This window comes from Cibotium barometz, chromosome 19 (assembly GCF_041138505.1).
Source record: "Cibotium barometz isolate CiBa-2024 chromosome 19, ASM4113850v1, whole genome shotgun sequence".
NCBI classification, from domain to species: Eukaryota; Viridiplantae; Streptophyta; class Polypodiopsida; order Cyatheales; family Cibotiaceae; genus Cibotium; species Cibotium barometz.
In genome coordinates this window covers 4,415,951-4,424,756 of record NC_141064.1, presented here as the reverse complement: position 1 = coordinate 4,424,756, position 8,806 = coordinate 4,415,951, and the positions used below count along the sequence as shown (strand labels likewise).

Here is an 8,806-nt window from a genome sequence, read left to right as displayed (position 1 = left end):
CTATTTGGCATTTGAGGTGTGAAAATTTACATTTGCTGTTTATATTTTACACTGTGTATGTGTATGCGTGGAGAGATAGAGAGACAAAGACATTGGAAGCAAATTGATGGCTCATCTTACTTGTTTGCAGTTCCCAATATGTTTGTGTCTACTACTTTTGGTGCACCCTCAAAATCCAAGGGCATGGCTAATAGCAGCAAATGTGAAAAGGTAAGTTGACATGCTATTAGTTTTAGTTGACAAGTTGTGTTGATTGATTTTGATATGCTTTGGTGCTAATCATTAGTATTTGGGTTTTAGGTTGGTCATTAATGTACAATGTTAAAATAATTGCAGGTGTTTCAACCTACTCTTGTGCAATTCTTTGGCAACAAGAGAGTGAATAACATTATGAATGTAGAGAGACCGAAAAAGAAAACGGTAACCGAAGAAGTCATGGAGGAGCTATTTGGTTCCAGTGGAGACTCTAAGGATGATGACGAGTATGATGATCCAGAAGTAGAGGAGTTTGAGGATGAGCTTGGTATAGATTTGGAGATTTTGGGAGGAAGAAAGCACCCAAGAGGAAGCTCTCAATGCGACTTCGATAGGCATGGAAGAGAGCAAAGCAACACAAACAGAGAAGAAAGGTTCAATACGTAAGTTCCGGCAAGAGTGGACACGTAAGTATGCTTTTCTTAAGCACATAGTCCGTGGTAGACAGGAGTTTATGAAATGCCTTTGGTGTGAGCAGTACAAACTAAAAGGTCCTTGGGGTAGAGGTAATGGCTGTGCAAGACGATTATGTTGAGTGCAATTAGAAAGCATAGAAAGTCTAAAGAACATGCATGGGCTGCATCACGATTTCGTAGTGAGAGTGGCGTACAATTGCCTGCACACATGGAAGTGATGACATGTAGAAATACCTCTAGAGTAATAACAATTATGAAACTTGCATACTTCAATGCGAGAGAAGACCTGGCCTTGAGGAAGTATGAGAAACTATGCGACCTTGCTTATGCCTTGGGTTTGGAAAGCATGCCTAAACGAAACGACTACTCTTCTTACACAAATAGAGTAGCCGGAAAAGACTTCATGTTTTGCATTTCTGAATACATAAAAAATCGTCATCTTGCTGAATTGCTATAGAGTCCTTTTTATGGTGTTACACTAGATGAATCAACAGACAGAGGTATGGAGAAACATTTGATTGTATATTTTTGCTTTATACCATTGAATGGAAAGGGATTGAGCAAAATAGAGTTTGCACGTCTGCTTCCTGTATCTGATGGTTGTGCACAAACCAAGTATGATGAATTGAGTAAAGTGTTGGTTGAATTTGGACTTGAGAAGCATCGCATGGTGGGCATTGCTACTGATGGCGATAGCTCCATGCTTGGTTGTAATGAAGGTTTGGTAGCAAAGTTGAAGCGTGATATTCCCCATCTTACAAGCATTCATTGTATTGCACATAGGGAAGCTCTTGCTGTTGCAGATGCAGCAAAACATTTTCGTTGTCTTTCATATATTGATAAGGTTGCTAACAAGGTTTATTCTTGGATAGCTGCTTCTAGCATACGACATTCGAAGTTTCAAGATTTGCTTAAGGAGATGAATCTGCAAGCTCTTGAGGTGCTTCAAATACATGATGTAAGATGGTTAGCAAGAGGTAATGTCATGATTAGATTGACTCAGCTGGTGCCTGCAATTCTTAGCATTTGGCAAGAAGGTGCACCTGATTGGTATGCAAAGCTGAAAACATATAAGGTTCTTTTTTGCATTCACATGCTTGCCGATGTTTTGCATGACATGAACATGTTGAGCCAGCAATTCCAGGCAGATATTGTTGACATGTCTTCCATTAGTACATGCATTGATGTATGTATAGCTTCGTTGAGGAGAAAGTTTTTGCTGTGCAAGAGTTTGGAAAAGGTAGTCTATACCTCAAGAAGTTCATGTCTGACACCGAAAGTGGAGTTTTGCAAATGTAAATGAGGAGGGAAAAATATGCACATGCGCTTTCTTATGCAAGAATTCCAAGCAAGGATAAAAAAGGGATTCCCTTAGATCCCTTTACGGGTGATGTAATGACTTGTGTTGATCTTACGAAGAGTTTTGTGCAAAAGGTCATTGATTGCATAAATGAAAGATTTCCAGATGTATTTTTGTTCAATGCTGTGAAGTTGTTTAGCCCACAATATTATCCTCGTGATGCAAAAAGGCCGCGTGATACTTCAGAAAGGGAGGAGAAGGTAACCAAATGGCTTGATGAATTGTTGAACAGATTTGGAGGGTTTCTTGTGGATAAGCAGGCTTGCAAGAATGAGTTATTGTCATTTACAGATGTGTTGTATTATGGTTGTGAGGGTATGAATATGATGGATGCTTGGCGTGTCTTTTCTACCAATATAGAATGGCAAAACACATATCCAAACATGATGAAGCTTTGGCAAATCATGTTGGTGATACCAACCTCATGAGTTTCATGTGAGCGAGGATTCTCTAAGCAAAATGTCATTATGACATATCAACGCCAATGTTTAGATGTAAAGACTCTTGAGGCATTGATGAGAATTTCACTTCTTGGACCAGATGTCAATGATGTGGATTGGGCATGTGTTCATGACATGTAGAAAGATATGAAAGCAAGGAGAGTATGTGATGGATTATGATCATTTTGCATAAGTATGCTGGTCTTTGCAATTCGTATTTTAGTTGTTGATGGTTTGATGATTTGTTGGACAACATTGAAAACATCTTGGAAAAAGTAATTGCTTCAGCCAATCTGTTGTTCTATACTTCTTGGCTCAGACTCGATATTTTCATAATGAAAAGCTTGGCAAGATTTTCACTAATTTACTGGATTTCGACACATTTGTTGTTGTTTCTTTTATTGTCAACATGTTTATGCTTTTGCCTCTTGGCAAGATTATTAATTGTTTTGCGAGTTGTTATACTGGTTTGTTTTTGCAGTTTGAGAGCTGTTGTGATGGTGTTTTTTGGGCCTATGGACCTATTAGTGATAATGTCGATGGCATCACGGAAATGGCAGGAATGAGCCACGGAAAACGTGAGCGAACTGATGCCTTGGATGCTGCAGGAAACACAGCAGCTGCTATTGGAAAGGTGTGTGAAACTGGCTATCTTGTTTGGTGGTAACTGACCTTCTCAACAACTAATGGCCTTACAACTGCTTCTCTGTTGGCTGGTGCAGCTCAGCTCCTCGACTACCTTATCGTCTTCCTGGATGCATCTCTCCTTGCTCGAGGTTGTTACACGCTCGTGCTAAATTCCTTGTTTCATCTCTGAACAGGTGCGAGATGTTTGTATTACTGGAAAATGGTGGGCTAAGTTCATCATGGGTTTAAAGGCACAAAACTTTCAAATTCGATGCTTCTGCTCTTGAACTCTAATACAATTCTGTCCATTGTAGTTGTTATGTTCATGCTTAGGCATCGTTGCTCATAATACCAACACCTTTCCATTCCCCTTTAGTAGGAATGGATGTGCCACATAATGTATGCTACTAAGCAATGAAAGAAATTCAATGCGTGCATTGATATAGTTATCTGCAGTCCATTATTTACATTGTTGGCACATTAATTCAAGGCACGTAGTCTCAAGCATGGCTATCGGGTTTGTTAGCAATTAGAACAGTTAGTGTGTCGAGCATTGAAATATTGTCTTCTCATTTTGGTGGGCTCATAAACAAATCTACCGAGTAGTTCTCTTTACATATTCTTTTTCTGATAGCTCAAATTTAGAATCGAGAATTGTGTACGTAATCGAAAGTGACTCGAAGCCCGTCTAGGTTCCCGAAGACGTCATTTGATGCCTAGTATAGGTTGCTAAGGTGTCATTAAAATTTTTATGATGCCTAGCATAGGGAGTCAAATTTCAGGCCTGAATGGTGGTGGTGACAGGGTATTTGTGTGGTGTGAGAAAAATTTAAAAAAAAAACTAAAAGACAAGGGGTTTTTTTAAGGCCTTAAGATTTATAATGTCTTGTGTAAAACTACCCATATAAGGGGCTGTTCATGTACCCTTGTGGTTGTCACATTGGTATGATTAACATAAGAACCATATAAAGGCCTCTCACGAAGAATGTATCAATGTCATCAACATTTGGTTTTGACACACTCAAGTGCAGCCTGAGATTCAGTGCCCTAAAATAGCAGGTAAATATCGACTTTGGTGGCAAAAACCGTAGATGTTGATCATTATTTTTTGAGACGGGTGCCTACCCTTGCATAGCGTATAAAAAGGTTTGTAAAATTATCTCACCTAGATTTATGAGGGCAACCATGCCCGAGCCTACGTGCTCAAAACGAGATGTGTATTCACCCATCGGTATGAGGGTTTCCCTGCCCAAGCTCACTGAGAAGCTCAAAATGGTTCGTGATGTGTGCTTGAGCGATGCACATGCAAGTTGCATGCGCATGGGTTCCCACCCAAACTTCTATGTTCGAACTCAGTGGTTCCGCTGGAGAAAGTGGGCTCAAAATGGACTTCGATATCTAAGATGGTAGACACACGCACACACGTTTGTTGGCTAACACTCCAATTTCACATTGAGGGAGGAGAGACGTGTTGCATTTGGCAATGCTACATTGGTGTTATGTGTGATGGGTGAGTTGTAGAACATCTCGATTTTAAGAGGGGGTATTGAGAGATGTAATCGTGGTGTTGTATGTGGGAAAATACCCTAGAGGTGCAAGATATTGTGGTAAGATAAGAATGCCACATGTAATATTGTATGATGTGTGAGTGTTGACCAAAAGAATGGAAAAGGGAGTGCCACATGGATGATGATGGGTAAAGTGGGATAAGGCTAGAAGGCCTATATCATTGTATGGTTCATTGTGAATGTAATCGAGATCAAGTGTTGGGTGTGCAATCCCTCTCTCTCTCTCTCTCTCTCTAGTTATGGAGTTTTTAGTGTGATATAACCCACCTTAATCTTATGCTTAATCTTATGTCTATCACCATGATCAATCCCATATTAGGATTGTTAACAAGGAAAATCTTTTGATTGTGGCTTTGGGAGCCACATGTGTGTGTTGCCTTCATGGAAGCCTTGAGCACATTGGTAGGAACCCATCATTTTTGGCTTTGCTATGCTTGGGGTTGCCTTACCTTCGGCTATTAGGTCGTTTGTCACAGTTTCTTCGGGAGTTGTTATGGTGGATGAGCACAGGTTGCATTCTTGGGTAGCTAGAGGTGTGTCACCTTCATAGTAGTAGCCTTGTGCTCTTATAGCAGGTCGGGAACTAGCCAATGTTGAAGTTTTGGCTTAGGGTTGGTTTTTGTTAGCTTGGTTTGCTTTTTGCTCTTGTGTTTCTGAGATGGCCATTTCGAGATCTAGAGTTCTATGTAGCCATTGTAGAATCCTTGAGCTGTAAGAAGATTCTTGTGCACCCACCATTGATTGTCATGATAATGGTAAGAGATTGGGGTGCTTGCGGTGTGGATGGTCGAGGGTGTAGAGTTAAGGGTGATTGTTGACATCGAGGCTTGATTGTCGATGTTGGATGGTGTTGATAGTGCCCTTTCAGCTAGCTTTGGTGAGGCATGGGATATGGTAATAGAGGAGACTGTCGGTGATGAGAATGGGACTTGAATGTGGAGGCCAGTCAAGGATGAGACTATGTGTATGATTGCCTCTTGTGGACACAAGAGGACTGTGGCTTTTTTGTCGACTTCCATGGTGGCCGTTTCTTCTTGCCAATTGATTTGGCAGTGATGGCATTAATCTACTCTTTTCCAATTATAATCCGGCCGCCGTGGAGTGCTCTTGCATTTATGACATGAAATCTACACTCCAAATGGTTATTTCCAATGGATATTTTAGGAATGAAATACCCAACACTCATTAGACACATTTCATTTTAAATTTGGATGTAAGTGTTTTCAAGTATAAGTGTGGGTTTTCCAAGAGTTTTCCATGCCTCCAAGAATATGAGATTAGTGTGGACCATAGGATATATGTGGGCTTGCCACCCCATTGGACCATTCTCAGTAGGGAGTCCAATCCATATTTTTCGTGGGTTTAGCTCTAGTGATAGTTCGGGGGGCAGTGGAAGACTTACCAGTTTTTGTGGGTGAGAGAGTACCATTTATGGAAGCAGTTGGTGCTGGGGGAGAGGATCAGATATGGTGCACTCCCCATCCTAGAGGATTATCGTTACCTTCTTGCCCTTGGGAAGCTCGAGGGTAGCTATGTTGTCAGAGCAGAGTTCATTGTACATGTGGTGTTCTTGACCGAGCTCCCACCAAGGATGACTACTTCTTTGGTCTCACTTGTGGGAACTACATAAAACTTACAAGCTAATGGGTTAGAGACAGTATGTACCATTTTTATAAAATATCCAAGGATTTATATTCATGGACCCCCACTAGGGAGTTGAATTTTGGCATGAGCACTGTGAAGAGATGGTTTGCCTAGGGAGACCTATGTTTCCCATGGCAAAAGATTATAGCTAGATGTGGGAGACAAGGCACACTTTCTATGCATGTTTCTACCAAAGGGGAAATCTAACCATACCCTAAGGGTTACCATTTTGTGTTGGGGAGCGGCACGTACATCCAGGGTGTTAAGCGAGGCCAAGGCCTCATAGGGATCATGAATGTACTAGACGGTTGGGACCACAAATTGCATTTTGAGTTTGCAATTCGGGAGTGCATAAATTGTAGCTAGGATTTTCATCCAGTCATGGTTGACTTCATCGTCATTGATAGAAGCGCTTATGGATGGCTCCCGCGCGTCATCAAGGATTTGATGACAACCTTCGCAAATAAGGAGATTGTTAGTCCTTTTGATGTGGTCATAGAATCTTTAGCAAAGGTACCTCTCATCATGGGATGTGTCTTCCATGTATGTAAATTCACTTTGAGCATTCAATCCCCTTTGTGGAGGTAGACAGGATTGGTGTCCCAGTCATGGATTAGTCATGTCAGTCTCATGAAGGATCTTCCCAGGATGCTGTCATGGCCACCGTTGAGTGACGAAAGCCCATGACTACAAAGGTGTGCCTGAAGGTCATGTCACGGACTTTAATCTTGAGGTCCTTCACAAGGCCAAGGGGTTGTGCAGATGTCCCATCCGCAAGGTGTATCATCAATGTTGTGGGATCAAGGATGGGTTGCCAACACAATCTTGTGAGGATGCTAACGCTAGCACGCCCATCCAGGATGGCTCTGACCGCATGTCCATCATAGGAAATGGGCAGGGTTGCGTTTAGGTTATCACCTTCAAAGTAGTGGCTCAGCGCAGTTACTCGAATTGTCGGTGCGACTTTGGGTTGTGGGTTTTGCTCATGGAGTATTTCAGGATGATGGGGCTCAGATACATCCCAGGAATTTGGTTATCCCTATCCTCTATAGAAGTCTGCATTTTTTGTTCCATCCAATCCGTAAGGTCATTCCATAAATTTGCATTCCTTTTTAACAAGGTTCCAATGGGCATTTGGACTTGGGAGGAAAGAAAGGCTGATAGGCCGGCAAGGTCGCATGAATGAGGAGCATCCTCATGTTCATGGCCTGGTTCATAGGTTGGACCAGCAATGGTATATGGAAGTTCAATTTGGCTCTTATTTGAGGCTAGGGTGTCATAGGAGGGTAAAATACCTCAACAAATTTTATGTGGGCACCTTGGGAGTCTTTGTCGAGCTCTGTGTCACAGTCCGCATTGAGTTCTTTGATGTTGATGTGAATTTGGTCTTGGCCTCCTATGGAATAGGCAATAGAGGGTTAGGAGGCACAGGTGGGGCAAGATCTTCATTTGTCAACATCATGTTGGTGAACGGATCTTCCTCAACCTCAAGCATAAGCTTGAGCTCCTTTTGTACCTTCCTACGGAATTTCAGGTTTTGGTCCCGAATGTCGAGTAAATAGTTCGACAAGGAACTACGCATCCTCAAGTGTTGGCATAGGTTGTGTATATGATGTCTGTGGGTGCAATTATTCTGTGACACCCCTTCCTATAGCTTGTGCTAAGCTCGCAATATCAATTTGGGGATCAAGGGGAGGTGGGACATGGTGGGGAGTAGGAATAGGCCTGTGGTTGGAGAAGAAGGCACGTCTATGTGCTCGGGGTGTCTATTTACATTGGGGTGCATGCATGGGGGTGCACCACTAAATGAGGACTCTTCATAAATCGTTTCACCCTCATGGCCAAAGGTGTTTGGCATGGTAGCCACATGTGAATGTACAATGGCCAGGGTGCCACCCAATGGAATGGGGGCACTTGGGGCATGTAACCATGACTGAAAGGTGTCCATGGTATGCATGAAGGCTTAGAAAAGCTTCAACGGTGCATGCGTAGATCCGAAATAGAAGTTTTGGTTCTCTTTTTCCTTGTGCGCGCATAATGCACCCTTAAGTGAAATAGAAGTTTTGGTTCTCTTTTTCCTTGTGTGCGCATAATGCACCCTTAAGTGAAATAAGGTCTTTTAGTTGTTTTGTGTGCGTAAAAACCACCCTAGTGAGTCGGGGAGGTAGGCCTTAAGACCTTTGAAGATTTGAAAATTTTTGAAAAAATAATTTTGAGAACTTAGGAGTGAACGGCTATGGCTTTTTTTTAATGATTTATTTTTTTCACATATTTTTTTTTCGAGAGCATACGCCCGTACGCTTAGGAGCAAATGGTCATGGGGGTAGGAGTGAACGGTCTCGCAGCTTAGGTGTGAACGACCATGCTTAAGTTTTTTTTGGAAAGCGTACGACCACGCGCTTAGGAGTGAACGGTCGTGGGCTTAATTAAGAGTGCACAACTGTGGCTTAGGTGTGAATGGTCGTGGCTTAAGTGTGAATAGCCGTGGCTAAGTTT

The 8,806-nt window shown here is 42.1% G+C and overlaps 1 pseudogene; it reads left to right on the top strand.

Annotated features, from left to right (window-relative positions):
- Positions 1 to 580: 580 nt before the first annotated feature.
- On the top strand, positions 581 to 3,385 carry LOC147628122 (uncharacterized; annotated as a pseudogene).
- Positions 3,386 to 8,806: the final 5,421 nt, after the last annotated feature.